A 16,919-nucleotide genomic window follows, 5' to 3' on the forward strand; every position below is an offset into this window, starting at 1 on the left:
ACTTCCTTGAGAGACCCCAAAGCCAAGCTGGTTTGGTTGAAGCATCATGGCTGCCTGTGCACGAATACTTCGGACAGCAGCTTTGGATACGAGGCGGCGTAAGGTGTTGCCTACTGCAATTGGCCGAATTCCTCCATCCTTCTTTTTAAGTGCACAAAGTGTTGCACCAAAAAAGAAAGGTCTAATTTCATCAGGGATCAGACCAGCCAAGGAATTGTTGACGAACCTTGTGATCTCTGAAAGCAGTGTCTCTGCAATTTCCCCAATAACTGGATTAACCATTTCCTTTAAATGCTGTGGCCTTATTCCAGTGTAACCCCCAGCAGAGCCAGATGGGAACGACATTATTGCTTTGTAAATGTCTGAGTCTTCCACTATCAATGGTTCCATAGTGGGGACAGAGGTGTTGGAACTGTTGGTGCCTCTGGTTTCCCTGGCAGGGTGCTTTCCTCTAAGTGCTTCGGCCGTGTCAGCATCCCTGGGAGCAACTGTATCTTCACTGGTAATAATTCTTATTGCCCCCACTGTGTTGCCCTCTTCAATTTTCTTGCTCACCTGGACTCTGACTTTTTCACTGTCAGTAGAGTGAGTGGGGGTTCTGCCTCTCCCTCTTTTGTGTTGACGGGGAAGGCGAATGAGGTTATCAACTCTAGGAAAATCTCTTAAGGATTTAATTATCATTGAGGCTAGCCTCTTTCCCCTTCTTTCCGGCACAGCTAAGCAGACATTGCCAAAAAGTAGCAAGTTGTGCCATGCCTTGATGGTTGGTGGAGCATTTAAGATAGTGGAACCATCGTTTACTTTTTTCAGGAGGTCTGTAAGTTTCCCAGCTGCGTGTGGACGGGCTGCTTTGGGAATATGTGTGAGTGTCCTGGTATATATATATATATATATATATATATATGTGTGTGTGTGTGTGTGTGTATTTGTGTGTGTGTAGGGATGGAGATAGGGAAAGATAAGATAAGATTTCGTTCGGATTTTTAACCCCGGAGGGTTAGCCACCCAGGAAAGTCAGTGCGTCATCGAGGACTGTCTAACTTATTTCCATTGGGGTCCTTAATCTTGTCCCCCAGGATGCGACCCACACCAGTCGACTAACACCCAGGTACCTATTTGCTGCTAGGTGAACAGGACAACAGGTGTAAGGAAACGTGTCGAATGTTTCCACCCGCCGGGAATCGAACCCGGGCCCTCCGTGTGTGAAGCGGGAGCTTTAGCCACCAGGCCACCGGGCCACTGAGTTCACTGAGAGGGAAGGACGGGGTGAGAACTAAGAGGTACGGACGAAAGATGAAGGAGAAGGAAGAGGACGCACAGAAGAAGTGGATTTAGAAAAGTGAGAGATGAAGAGGACTCTGTAAATAATGAGTAGTTCACTTGAGTGAGTGTCTGTCCGTCCGTTTGCCTCTCCGTCCATCCGATGTTGTGTGGTGGGGAGGAAGGCTGGGATAGGGAGGGAGAAGCACTGACGTACTCAAGAGCCCACACTGACATAAGTTCCTCGTTGATGCTGAGTGCATGTTGCTCGATGCTGATTGTCGTATCAGGCAATTGATATTGTAGAGGGAGGTGTTGGCTCGATACAAAGTGTTGCTGCACTGTTTTATACAGCGTCTTGTGGCACTGTTGTTTGGTAGTGGTGATGTGCTCTTGTTTGATACAGTGGTGCTGCACTGTTGTTTGATGAGATACAGTGGGTTTTAGCTCAGTACTTGGCCTATTGCCTTCAATATTGACTTAAATGTTTTGACGCCTGTCTTGATGGTTGAGTGTGTCGCCTCTGCTGTTAGTTTGTTGGTTTAGCGTACGTCACAGATATTAATGTTCCAAGGTACAGTAGTAGTGTCGTGATCAGGGTGTCCTGTCTTCAGCGTTTGTAGCTACAGCAGCAGTATTCATTGTGTCCCGTCTTCAGTGTTTGTGGTTACATTTTGTCAAGTGCTTGTCCAGCTGGGTTTTAAATGACTTTTTTTGTGCTCACGGATTCAACGGGTAATTTATGTTCGTGAGAGAGAGAGAGAGAGAGAGAGAGAGAGAGAGAGAGAGAGAGCAAATGTTGTCCTAATTTTTAAAATTGTACTGACAAGCATCACTGAACCACAGACCAGTATCACTGACATGCATAGTATGCAAAGTCATGCAGAAAATTATCAGAAGAGTGGTGGAGCACCTAGAAAGGACTGAGCTTATCAGCGACAACCAGCACGGATTCAGGGACGGGAAACCCTGTGTCACAAACCTACTTGAGTTCTATGCCAAGGTGACTGCAGTAAGACAAGTGAGAGTGGGTAGATTGCACTTTCTTGGACTTTAAGAAGACTTTTGACATAGTTCCACACAAGAGATTAGGGCAAAGGCTCGAGGACCAGGCAGGTATAACAGGGAAGGCACCGCAATGGATCCAAGAATACCCGACAGGAAGGCAGCAGCGAGTCATGGTACGCGACGAGGTGTCGGAGTGGGCGCCTGTGACAAGCGGGGCTCCACAGGGGTCAGTCCTAGGGTCGGTGCTGTTTCTGGTGTATGTAAATGAGATGACGGAAGGAATAGACTCAGAAGTGTCTCTATTTGCAGACGATGTCAAGTTAATTAGCAGAATTCAATCGGAGGAGAACCAGGCAGTACTACAAAGGGATCTAGACAGGCTGCAGTCCTGGTCTAGCAAATGGCTCCTGGAGTTCAACCCCACCAAGTGCAAAGTCATGAAGATCGGAGAAGGGCAAAGAAGACCGCATACAGAATACAGTCTAGGGGGCCAAAGACTACAAACCTCACTCAAAGAAAAGGATCGTGGGGCGAGTATAACACTGAACACATCTGAGGCACACATCAACCAAATAATTGCTGCGGCAAACGGACGACTAGCAAACCTATGAATAGCATTCCGACATCTCAGTAGGGAGTCGTTCAGGACTCTGTACTTCGTGTACGTCAGGCCCATATTGGAGTATGCAGCACCAGTTTGGAACCCACACCTGGCCAAGCATGTCAAGAAATTAGAGAAAATGCACAGGTTTGCAACGAGACTAGTTCCGGAGTTAAGGGACATGTACGGGGAGAGGTGAAGAGAAATCGACCTGACGACAGTGGAGGACAGGAAGGACTGGATAACATAAAATACTGAGAGGAATCGACAAGGTGGACAAGGACAGGATGTTTCAGAAATGGGACACACCAACAAGGGGTCATAATTGGAAACTGAAGACTCAGATGAGCCACAGGGATGTTAGGAAGTGGAATAGTCTGGAAAAGGAGGTGGTGGAGGCATTATCCATATATAGCTTTAAGAAGAGGTATGATAAAGCTCACGGAGCAGGGAGTGACCTAGTAGCAACCAGTGAAGAAACGGGGCCAGGTGCTATGAATCAACCCATGCAACCACAATTAGGCGAGTACAGACAAGACAGAAAACGGGCGAGTAAGCAAAACAAAGGAGCTTCCTCGTTCACATGTGTTGTTGCTACGGCGAAGGATTGTGAGCTGTATCTTCCGTCTAGCCAACTTCACTTCTTATGTAAGATTTTGTTTACACTTCACGCCATCTTATGTACCTTTATTGGCGTTAATTACATAAACCAGCTTAATACTGAATGTATCGGATAAAAAATAAAGTACGATTATTTTTGAGAAGAAAAGGAATCTTTGTCCTCTCTGCAGCTTCATTCATTAACCATTCTTCGGCTGTTCTTAAATTGTTTTATACTAAGAATGACCCTGACATGATCAGATGCACCATTCTAGTCCTCTAGCTGTGTAATAGGTGTTTAAGACCTGGCTACTTACTGTGTGAACTACAAAACATATGCACAAATACTGCCTCCAATCACACATATGCCTAATATTACCCCTCAGAGACATGCTCGAATACTATTTCTAATCAAAGACATACATGAACAGTCTCCAATTATAGATATGCACCTACACTACCCCCGATCACAGACATGCTCGAAAACTACCCCCAACCATAGACACGCACGATTAATACCTTCCAATTTACTGATGAAGGTGGCAGCGAATGGTGGCAACAATCTTAACATTTACAAAGGAATATAATACTTATGGAAGGCAGGCAGCTGAATATGACTGCATCATGCTTTACAAAAAGATAATACTTCTGGGAGGGCAGGCAACTGAGGCTTGTTGCACCATGTTTTACAAGGATATAACACTACTGGGTGGGCAGGCAACTGAGGCTTGTTGCACCATGTTTTACAAGGATATAACACTACTGGGTGGGCAGGCAACTGAGGCTTGTTGCACCATGTTTTACAAGGATATAACACTACTGGGTGGGCAGGCAACTGAGGCTTGTTGGACCATGTTTTACAAGGATATAACACTACTGGGTGGGCAGGCAACTGAGGCTTGTTGCACCATGTTTTACAAGGATATAACACTACTGGGTGGACAGGCAACTGAGGCTTGTTGCACCATGTTTTACAAGGATATAACACTACTGGGTGGGCAGGCAACTGAGGCTTGTTGCACCATGTTTTACAAGGATATAACACTACTGGGTGGGCAGGCAACTGAGGCTTGTTGCACCATGTTTTACAAGGATATAACACTACTGGGTGGGCAGGCAACTGAGGCTTGTTGCACCATGTTTTACAAGGATATAACACTACTGGGTGGACAGGCAACTGAGGCTTGTTGCACCATGTTTTACAAGGATATAACACTACTGGGTGGGCAGGCAACTGAGGCTTGTTGCACCATGTTTTACAAGGATATAACACTACTGGGTGGGCAGGCAACTGAGGCTTGTTGCACAATACTTGCCAGCAGTAAACCATTCGCGGCCAGAGGGAAGTGGGTATGTCGGACTGACTCAGCAAATCACTTATACTACCCCTCTAAAAAGCTTATATCATCCCCCATTTTTGGAATTAAAGCATACTTGACTGAAAAATATTACCGGAGCGTAATGCGGCATTGTGATAATGAGCAATACTCGTCCCACTGGCTTCTTATTCCTTGAGTATTCAGATTAAGATGTCGGAAGTGCAATCTGAAAAAAAATAAAAATGTTGTGTAATGCAAGATATATAGACACACACACACACACACATATATATATATATATATATATATATATATATATATATATATATATATATATATATATATATATATATATATATATATATATATAATACACACCCCGGCTCTGGGAGTTGGCTAAAAAAAAGTGACTGTAATTGTTGACAAACACATTTGTGTATTTGTAATGTAACCTCCAATCATTTCGTATTGTCAAACATTTTTGTTCTTAAGCCAACGTATCTTTCAAACTTTGTTTACTATAATATGTAGTCAAGTATATGAGAATGTATTAGAGATTGCATGCCAGAAGAATATTCAAACAACCTCAAGTTTTTGTACTTGTTTTGAGTTGAATTTGTTTGGGATGAACTCATTTTGGGTTGTATTTGTATTGGGTTGTACTTACTCTGAGTTGTAAGTTTTTTGAGTTTTACCTGTTTCGAGTCCTTATCATAAACGAAACACCTAAGGTAATGTCTATTTTCCAAATTTGCCTGTAATATTTTTTGACCCTGTTGCTGAGCCTAAATTTACTACACATCCCTTCAAGATGGACATTTCTTTGGCAGGCGAGTAATTTCCTGCACGTTTTTATTTCAAAGCAATTACGCATAGTACTTAAGATTATCATTTAGATTAGTTTTTCACTACTCGTGAATATTATCATATCTGGTGCGTTGTCATGTCTAATGGTCTCCGTTATCTGCTGAAATAATAATAATAATAATAATAATAATAATAATAATAATAATAATAATAATAATAATAATAATAATAATAATATCTTTATTTACTACAAGTACAGGCCTAGCTGACATCAATGACATACTACTATATAGAAAGCCGCTCGTTATGCAGAGCATTTCGGGCAAATTAGGTCAGTTTGTCCCAGGATGCGACCCACACCAGTCGACTAACACCCAGGTATCCATTTTACTGATGGGTGAGCATAGACAACCGGTGTAAGGAAACACGTCTAACATTTCCACCCCTCCGCCGGGAATCGAACCCGGACCCTCACTTTTGCCACCAGGCCACGGGGCACAAAAATTTGATAACTTGGAAATCTATATTAATGGAAAACGCTGAACAATTCAATAACATCTTCCCTAGCTGTGTAACGTCCTTGTGTTACGTAGATGATGTAATTATCATCTTTCCCAGACGGATGAGCATTAGTGTGTTATGAGAGGGTCAGCTAAAGTGGTCCGTCTATTTAGTTAATCTTAACTGAGGCGCCAGATAACATTCTCATTCTTGACGTCCCGTTTCACATCTGTCCACATACATTAACGTTCCATGTTTTCCGTAAGCATACCAGCAAGAACGATGTACGTCATTTCTCTTCCCCCTAGAACACGCTGAATAAATGAGCGAGCAATTAGAAGTTTTTACCTACGATCACAGAGAATGTGCAGTCCGGAATACTTAGGAATATTCCTACATATGCCAGGTGTTCACGGAATTGAATAACAATTCTCCCCACATTTCCTCGGGAAATGCGAGAGATCTTGCTGTTTACTCAGTACATCAGGAACATCTGTGTGCTCTCACCGTAAAACAAAAATTCTGTTAATGTACCCAAAGCCTAAAAAAATTTTTACTAATGTTATGAACATGTAATAAACATAACAGCTAATACCACCACCATCAAAAAGATCTTATTACAACAGAAATAGGAAGTCTTGACAACAGTGATGCCTGATGACTTCATTTACGTTATCCCATACGGAGGCTGCCACAAGGTTTATGTAGGTGAAACACCAATAAATTTAAATACACGTATTGGAAATCGTAACACTCTTGCCCATTGGCAACAGGAACATGGCTTGCTGGCTCATCGTAACTCACAATCTTCAGTCAAGTGAAAGGTGCAAAATTAATTACAAAAAACAATAAATTCGTAAGAGGTGCCTGGAAGCTTCTCTCATAACAGTCACTGTCACAATCAATCAAAATAGCATCGGCTTCAACATCTGTGGTAATTAGAAGCCTCGTAAGACCCCCACAACTCTGGTATCACTTAATACTTATGATTATCATTAAAAACTTTGTTAAACTGCCTTTTAAGCTCAGCTTTTAACGCCTATTTCACTTCACTCTTTTCCTGAATATATATGATCCTGTTCTGTCGGGTATGTACAATAATTCTTTGTAATATATTTGGCGAGGGAAACACTGCGGTTAAATAATATATTCAAAACTTGCACGTGTCCATTTACTAAAAAAAAAATGAGTATGGTGGCACAAACTTATTTTTTGAACAAAATGGCGATCACAGGTGAATTTTTCAAGTTATGATTTGAAAAGGAGCTCCTGTAGAGCAGAACACAGTAGCACTAAAAGCTCTTCTGCTACACCACTAACACGTAGTTTTGGTTTTAATGAAGAATAGCCTCAACAGCCGCGTCTTGACTTGCCTGGTGGCCTGGCTGGTGTGTACACAATGCTCTCATGTTATCTAATCGACCACAACAGGATACGATATATTTCTAAAGTAGAAAACGGAATATATATAATTAACTCGTCACATTCTTTATAATGATAATAATAGTAAATAATAAATAATAGTGTTAATAACAATAATAATAACAAAGGAGGAATGGTTATGTTGTAGTTGTAATGGCCATCTGAACTGTGTTATCAACATGATTATGGCAACACAGCGCTTGGGTAAATAATAATTTTAATTGCGTTTTCTTTCTTTTGGGCTACCATATCTTGGTGGGAGAAAGCTGGTGTATTAAAAAAACAAGCCTAAATGTTTTTAGGTCGCTGCACGATCAGAGAAAAGTATTCCTATATTCCGTAAGCCCAACCCCCTCTACGTCAACACACTCACAATATAAATTCAGCATGTACACACCAGCTTTGAAAGTTTAAGGCCAATGAATTTAGTTATGTAGAGATCAATATTCTAAATTACACAAACATGAAATCTGAAACAGCTGAAAGGTTGTATGCTAACGTTAGAGGTAATGAAGTATAGAAACTAGTCAGGTGAGGCATTCACAAATTATCACATGAAAACCATTATTTAATTTTTTACCAATTTTTTGGGTAAAACTAGTAAACTGGCACCTGCAACCTCAATCGAAAATTTTCCTTGAGATACACGAGAGACATTCTCCAGTTTTTTTAAATTAAATTAAATTAAAATCTACACGGACCAAAATCAACAAAAAACTTCCATTCGGTTGAACACAAAAGCACAATAAACAGGTTAAAACCCGACCAAAAGGGGCAATCTTTGGTTATCGCATGGAATACAACAACTACCGCGTTAGAAAATTGGCAAATATACTTCTGTATAACCTTATCTTATTGGGTACCATTCTCTCCATAAGCTGCATCAACTATTAAAAAAATAACCATTCAGGAGAGGCATACCGAAGATATTTTACAGGAAAAAATCACACATTTTTATATTTAATTGGCACCTATACACTCCAATAACAATTCCAAACGTCTTCGCAGCCGGACAAACCTGTGATGTAAGTTTAAAGTTAACTCACGGAAACCAGATACAGGAATGATCTACCTGTAACTGACCTGGAGTTTTACAACTAGTTTGCCATGAATTCTAACCTCACCCACACCATGGCTTGTTTGCAATTGTTTTATTACGATTTCGTGAGTCATGCCAATAGTTGTTCATGTAACAGCAGATTTGTTAGGCTTATCAGATTAGTTATAGAAAAATCTGCAGCTTGTTCGGCTACACAACTCCCACATAGTTTTTTGTTAGGTTAGGTTAGGTTAGGTTAGGTTAGGTTAGGTTAGGTTAGGTTATAGGCCATTAAGAACGTAATTCACTTACACAGCAATATTCAAAATATATTTTAATCACTAAGATGGGGGATAAACGCTTAGTGTACATACATACTTCTTGATGTATTAACACTAAAAAATATACCTCTCGATGTATATACACTGAAAGATGTACAGCTCTCGATGTACATCTATCAGTGTATATACATTGAGATACGGTGTGTATACACTCAGAGATACACTCCTACAGATGTATATACCCTGATATATATATATATATATATATATATATATATATATATATATATATATATATATATATATATAATCAGGGTATATACATCTGTAGGAGTGTATCTCTGAGTGTATACACACCGTATCTCAATGTATATACACTCTGAGAAACAGTGTATATACACTAAGACATACATATCTCTGTGAAAGTAGCAAGAAAGTTGAAGGGAATTGACAAGAATGCATTCACTTAGGACACCTTCATTGAAAAAAAATTCAGACCATGAACCCTGATCACTTCAAATGATTGAATGAACAAGATCCAAGGACCGCAACGTTTTGAGTAAAGGTGTCCTTAGTTAATGCAATCGTATCCATTCCCCCTCGGATGTTTGTGAAAATACAAGGAGATACATAACTGTGGGTACAATACATAGAGATACACACCTCTCGGTGTAGATACGCAGATAGAATAACTGTAATCATAATAGATGATGCATAACATAACCACCGACAGGATGTGACGAGGTGCACAACGGAAAATATAAATCATTGTCAATATGTTATTAAAGTATTGCAACATATATATATGTCGTGCCGAATAGGCAGAACTTGCGATCTTGGCTTAAATAGCAACGTTCATCTTGCCATATAAGACAAGTGAAAATTTGTGTATGCAATAATTTCGCCAAAATCATTCTGAACCTAACGAAAAAAATATATTTCACTGTGTTTGTTTAGTATTAAATTTTTGTAAACAAATCTAAAATATATCTAGTTAGGTTAAGCTAAAATAAATTGTTCTTGTTATAATAAGGTTAGGTAAAATTTCTAAGATTGGTCTGGTGCAAAATTAAAATTTTTTACATTAACATTTATGAAAAAAATACAAAAAAATATCGTTAACCGGGGGTCCACTTATACGTTTCAAGATATATATCTTTAAACGTATAAGAGAAAATTTCAGAAAGGACTTAATTTTAAATGAGTTCTTGCTAATTGACCAGTTTTACCTATTAGGCACGACATATATATATATATATATATATATATATATATATATATATATATATATATATATATATATATATATATATATATATATATATATATATATATATATATTTTATTATCACACTGGCCGATTCCCACCAAGGCAGGGTGGCCCGAAAAAGAAAAACTTTCACCATCATTCACTCCATCACTGTCTTGCCAGAAGGGTGCTTTACACTACAGTTTTTAAACTGCAACATTAACACCCCTCCTTCAGAGTGCAGGCACTGTACTTCCCATCTCCAGGACTCAAGTCCGGCCTGCCGGTTTCCCTGAACCCCTTCATAAATGTTACTTTGCTCACACTCCAACAGCACGTCAAGTATTAAAAACCATTCGTTTCCATTCACTTCTATCAAACACGCTCACACACGCCTGCTGGAAGTCAAAGCCCCTCGCACACAAAACCTCCTTTACCCCCTCCCTCCAACCTTTCCTAGGCCGACCCCTACCCCGCCTTCCTTCCACTACAGACTGATACACTCTTGAAGTCATTCTGTTTCGCTCCATTCTCTCTACATGTCCGAACCACCTCAACAACCCTTCCTCAGCCCTCTGGACAACAGTTTTGGTAATCCCGCACCTCCTCCTAACTTCCAAACTACGAATTCTCTGCATTATATTCACATCACACATTGCCCTCAGACATGACATCTCCACTGCCTCCAGCCTTCTCCTCGCTGCAACATTCATCACCCATGCTTCACACCCATATAAGAGCGTTGGTAAAACTATACTCTCATACATTCCCCTCTTTGCCTCCAAGGACAAAGTTCTTTGTCTCCACAGACTCCTAAGTGCACCACTCACCCTTTTCCCCTCATCAATTCTATGATTCACCTCATCCTTCAATAGATCCATCCGCTGACACGTCCACTCCCAAATATCTGAATACATTCACTTCCTCCATACTCTCTCCCTCCAATCTGATATCCAATCTTTCATCACCTAATATTTTTGTTATCCTCATAACCTTACTCTTTCCTGTATTCACTTTTAATTTTCTTCTTTTGCACACCCTACCAAATTCATCCACCAATCTCTGCAACTTCTCTTCAGAATCTCCCAAGAGCACAGTGTCATCAGCAAAGAGCAACTGTGACAACTCCCACTTTATGTGTGATTCTTTATCTTTTAACTCCACGCCTCTTGCCAAGACCCTCGCATTTATTTCTCTTACAACCCCATCTATAAATATATTAAACAACCACGGTGACATCACACATCCTTGTCTAAGGCCTACATTTACTGGGAAATAATTTCCCTCTTTCCTACATACTATAACTTGAGCCTCACTATCCTCGTAAAAACTCTTCACTGCTACACCATACACCTGCACCATCTGCCACATTGCCCCCCTATCCACCCTGTCATACGCCTTTTCCAAATCCATAAATGCCACAAAGACCTCTTTAGCCTTATCTAAATACTGTTCACTTATATGTTTCACTGTAAGCACCTGGTCCACACACCCCCTACCTTTCCTAAAGCCTCCTTGTTCATCTGCTATCCTATTCTCCGTCTTACTCTTAATTCTTTCAATAATAACTCTACCATACACTTTACCAGGTATACTCAACAGATTTATCCCCCTATAATTTTTGCACTCTCTTTTGTCCCCTTTGCCTTTATACAAAGGAACTATGCATGCTCTCTGCCAATCCCTAGGTACCTTACCCTCTTCCATACATTTATTAAATAATTGCACCAACCACTCCAAAACTATATCCCCACCTGCTTTTAACATTTCTATCTTTATCCCATCAATCCCGGCTGCCTTACCCCCTTTCATTTTACCTACTGCCTCACGAACTTCCCCCACACTCACAACTGGCTCTTCCTCACTCCTACAAGATGTTATTCCTCCTTGCCCTATACACGAAATCACAGCTTCCCTATCTTCATCAACATTTAACAATTCTTCAAAATATTCCCTCCATGTTCCCAATACCTCTAACTCTCCATTTAATAACTCTCCTCTCCTATTTTTAACTGACAAATCCATTTGTTCTCTAGGCTTCCTTAACTTGTTAATCTCACTCCAAAACTTTTTCTTATTTTCAACAGAATTTGTTGATAACACCTCACCCACTCTCTCATTTGCTCTCTTTTTGCATTGCTTCACCACTCTCTTAACCTCTCTCTTTTTCTCCATATACTCTTCCCTCCTTGCATCACTTCTACTTTGTAAAAACTTCTCATATGCTAACTTTTTCTCCCTTACTACTCTCTTTACATCATCATTCCACCAATCGCTCCTCTTCCCTCCCGCACCCACTTTCCTGTAACCACAAACTTCTGCTGAACACACTAACACTACATTTTTAAACCTACCCCATACCACTTCGACCCCATTGCCTATGCTCTCATTAGCCCATCTATCCTCCAATAGCTGTTTATATCTTTCCCTAACTGCCTCCTCTTTTAGTTTATAAACCTTCACCTCTCTCTTCCCTGATGCTTCTATTCTCCTTGTATCCCATCTACCTTTTACTCTCAGTGTAGCTACAACTAGAAAGTGATCTGATATATCTGTGGCCCCTCTATAAACATGTACATCCTGAAGTCTACTCAACAGTCTTTTATCTACCAATACATAATCCAACAAACTACTGTCATTTCGCCCTACATCATATCTTGTATACATATTTATCCTCTTTTTCTTAAAATATGTATTACCTATAACTAAACTCCTTTCTATGCAAAGTTCAATCAAAGGGCTCCCATTATCATTTACACCTGGTACCCCAAACTTACCTACCACACCCTCTCTAAAAGTTTCTCCTACTTTAGCATTCAGGTCCCCTACCACAATTACTCTCTCACTTGGTTCAAAGGCTCCTATACATTCACTTAACATATCCCAAAATCTCTCTCTCTCCTCTGCATTCCTCTCTTCTCCAGGTGCATACACACTTATTATGACCCACTTCTTGCATCCAACCTTTACTTTAATCCACATAATTCTTGCATTTACACATTCATATTCTTTTTTCTCCTTCCATAACTGATCATTCAACATTACTGCTACCCCTTCCTTTGCTCTAACTCTCTCAGATACTCCAGATTTAATCCCATTTATTTCCCCCCACCGAAACTCCCCTACCCCCTTCAGCTTTGTTTTGCTTAGGGCCAGGACATCCAACTTCTTTTCATTCATAACATCAGCAATCATCTGTTTCTTGTCATCCGCACTACATCCACGCACATTCAAGCATCCCAGTTTTATAAAGTTTTTCTTCTTCTCTTTTTTAGTAAATGTCCACAGGAGAAGGGGTTACTAGCCCATTGCTTCCGGCATTTTAGTCGCCTCATACGACACGCATGGCTTACGGAGGAAAGATTCTTTCCCACTTCCCCATGGACAATAGAAGAAATAAAGAAGAACAAGAGCAATGTAGAAAAAGGAGAAAAACCTAGATGTATGTATATATATATATGCATGTGCGTGTCTGTGAAGTGTGACCAAAGTGTAAGTAGGAGTAGCAAGATATCCCTGTTATCTAGCATGTTTATGAGACAGAAAAAGAAACCAGCAATCCTACCATCATGCTAAACAGTTACAGGTTTCTGTTTCACAGTCATCTGGCAGGACGGTAGTACTTCCCTGGGTGGTTGCTGTCTACCAACCTACTACCTATATTTTCCGGAAATACGGTAATTTATAGATAAATAGATGGCCTATATTGTATTTAATAAAATTTATGTGATGGAAAATGGGAAACTGGGCCTGCGCCTGTGCAGAAGAACACTCGCCATTTTTTGTTTGAATTGAACAGAACGTTGGAGTGAATGGGAAGAATTTTTCGTGCTCTAGAGGTTAAAATTGGGCTGACACCTCTCAAATAGGAGGCGAAATTGTTGGATGTGCATTCCTGCATAATTTGAGTATCAGGCGACTGGACAAGACAGCTCCAGGAACCTCAGATAAGTCTGTTTATGTTTAATTCTGGCCAGTAATTTCATATATTTAGACTGAGGTTTTCTGAGTTTAATACACCTTAATCTCCAGTCAAATTGGTGAGTGATATTAAGATATATTCTCCTGTTATGTAAATGTGTGTATATATAATCCTTTTTTAATTTTAATATACAGTCCACAAATTTATATATTTACCAACATTCCTGGTGTATGTATATTTCATTTATAATTAATGGGTCCAGAGCAACTTGTGGATATGACAGTGGTAAGTATCGAAGGGGGACATTTTTTGCGACCTAGGTGTCCCAGATTCCTACTTGTCTAACTGATAAATAATAATTATCTGTTCATTTACTGTTATGTACATAATGATCCATTCAGATAAATGCAATTTTCCAAATTTAATTTGCCCGTTGGTCCTTCTTGAACCGGAGGTAATTAGTGAAGGCATTAATTAATTACTTAGTAATTATATGTGAAATGACAGAAGGAGGTGGATGTTAAGTTCACAAATTTACTTAATGTGTAGTGGATTATAATAATTACAATATTAATTTTGATAAGATAAGCCAAGTGTGGCTAAAGATTATATTAATGTGTGGTAGGTAAGACACATAGGCAACAGTTAGGCAACTTTATTCCTAAAAGTTTCGCCTACACAGTAGGCTTTTCAGTCGAATACAGAAAGTAGGCAGGAACAGTAGAGATGTGAAGACGATGTAGTCAGTCCATCACCCTTGAAGTCGTAGAATTTTGAGGTTGTCAGTCCCTCAGCCTGGAGAAGTTCAGTTCCATAGTCAGGAACCCTGGAGATGATGTGCAAAAATGTAGTAATGTATTGGGTTTAACTTGGGATACTGAGAGATTTGTTAATGTTAAAACCTAATAATTACAGTATGCCCAATAAATTAACTAAGAGAGTTTTGCTCGCTGAAGTTTCCAAATGTTTTGATCCACTAGGTTTAGTGTCACCCCTTACTATAAGAGGGAAATTATTAATTCAGGAAGCATGGAAACTTAAATGTGCTTGGGATGAAATTCTACCTGAGGAATTCATTAACAGGTGGGATGAATTAATTGATGATTATGAAAAAATTCCAATGTTGGAGTTCCCACGCCAGGTGGCCAATCCAAATGGGAAAAATGTACTCCACATTTTTTGTGATGCTTCAAAATTGGCATATGGAGCAGTTGCTTACCTTCAATGTAATAGTGTTATTTCTCTTGTTATGTCTAAGGCTAAAGTGTCTCCAATTAAATCACGTACCTTACCTCAGTTCGAATTAACAGCCATTTATGTAGCTGCCAAGTTAGCTAATTATATAAGAAATAAGTTGCAGGAGATAAATATTAGCGACACTGTAATTTGGTATGATAATGAGGTATCCTTACAATGCATTCGTAATGGAAACAGTAAAATTGTGTACGTACAAAACAGAGTCACTGAAATTAATCAGATGTAAGAGAAGTATAATAGTTTGGGTCAGCATATGTTAACATTTAACCATATACCTGGCGAGGAGAATCCAGCTGATTTCTTGTCTCGAGGTTTATCTCATGCTAAATTTGTAAATGCTGTATCATGGTTTAAAGGACCGAGCTGGTTGGTAAATAAAGCTAATTGGCCTGTACAAAAGGCGTATATTGCTCCTGTTGAAATTACTGTGACCACTGCTCCAATAGTTTGTCCTCCCTTAGCCACTGATATAAATAGGTATTCTTCTTTACCCAAACTAATCAATGTAACTAAGTTGGTGTTTAAATTTCTAAACAAGATGAATATATCATATAAGTTTTCACATCCTCTTGAATATTGGATAAAGAGGGTACAGGAGGAAATCTATGGAAATGAGATTAAATTGATGATGGAAAGAAAAATTGTGAAAGATTCCATAATTTAGAGAACAATGTAATTAGGTGCAGAGGTAGGTTACAAAATGCTGAATTGGGTGATTATGCTAAATACCCTATCTTCCTGCCCAAAACTCATCATCTAACAAATTTAATTGTGCTAAATGTCCATAAAATTGTAATGCATGGTGGGGTACAAGATACCTTAAATTGTATTACGGAAACTTTCTGGATTCCACAAGGACGGCAAAGTGTAAAAAGGGTGATTAAATCTTGTGTAATATGTTGCCTTGTGGATGCCAGATGCTATATGTACCCAGGTCCTCCACCGTTGCCAAATCTGCAATTTGAGTCGTTTAGCAATGAACTCCGGCCGGCCGCAGTGTGGAAAATACTGTATATATTTTCCGGAAATATGGTAATTTATAGATAAATAGATGGCCTATATTGTATTTAATAAAATTTATGTGATGGAAAATGGGAAACTGAGCCTGCGCCTGCACAGAAAGACACTCGCCATTTTTTGTTTGAATTGAACAGAATGTTGGAGTGAATGGGAAGAATTTTTCATGCTCTAGAGGTTAAAATGGGGCTGACACCTCTCAAATAGGAGGCAAAATTGTTGGATGTGCATTCCTACATAATTTGAGTATCAGTCGACTGGACAAGACAGCTCCAGGAACCTCAGATAAGTCTGTTTATGTTTAATTCTGGCCAGTAATTTCATAAATTTGGACTGGGGTTTTCTGGGTATAATACACCTTAATCTCCAGTCAAACTGGTGAGTGATATTAAGATATATTCTCCTGTTATGTAAATGTGTGTATATATAATCCTTTTTTAATTTTAATATACAGTCCACAAATTTATATATTTACCAGCATTCCTGGTGATACAAATCAATTATGATTAATAGGTCCAGAGCAACTTGTGGATATGACAGTGGTAGGCATCGAAGGGGGACATTTTTTGCGACCTAGGTGTCCCAAATTCCTACTTGTCTAACTGATAAATAATAATCTGTTCATTTACTGTTATG

The 16,919-nt window shown here is 39.4% G+C and overlaps 1 long non-coding RNA gene across 3 annotated transcripts in view; it reads right to left on the reverse strand.

The window, feature by feature from the left end:
* LOC138852497 (uncharacterized) overlaps positions 1-7,509 on the reverse strand; it is a 61,178-nt gene extending 53,669 nt beyond the window's left edge. The window contains exons 1-2 of one of the 3 annotated variants that reach the window (XR_011391811.1): positions 7,470-7,509; positions 4,922-5,014 (exon numbers count right to left, since the gene is read on the reverse strand). This is a non-coding gene — a long non-coding RNA (uncharacterized lncRNA). Of the gene's footprint in view, positions 1-4,921; positions 5,015-7,301; positions 7,324-7,416; positions 7,447-7,469 lie in introns of those variants that run through there. The other 2 variants (XR_011391812.1, XR_011391813.1) reach the window with 2 other exon arrangements.
* Positions 7,510-16,919: the final 9,410 nt, after the last annotated feature.

The sequence above is a fragment of the Cherax quadricarinatus genome, chromosome 10, assembly GCF_038502225.1.
Source record: "Cherax quadricarinatus isolate ZL_2023a chromosome 10, ASM3850222v1, whole genome shotgun sequence".
Taxonomy (NCBI): Eukaryota; Metazoa; Arthropoda; class Malacostraca; order Decapoda; family Parastacidae; genus Cherax; species Cherax quadricarinatus.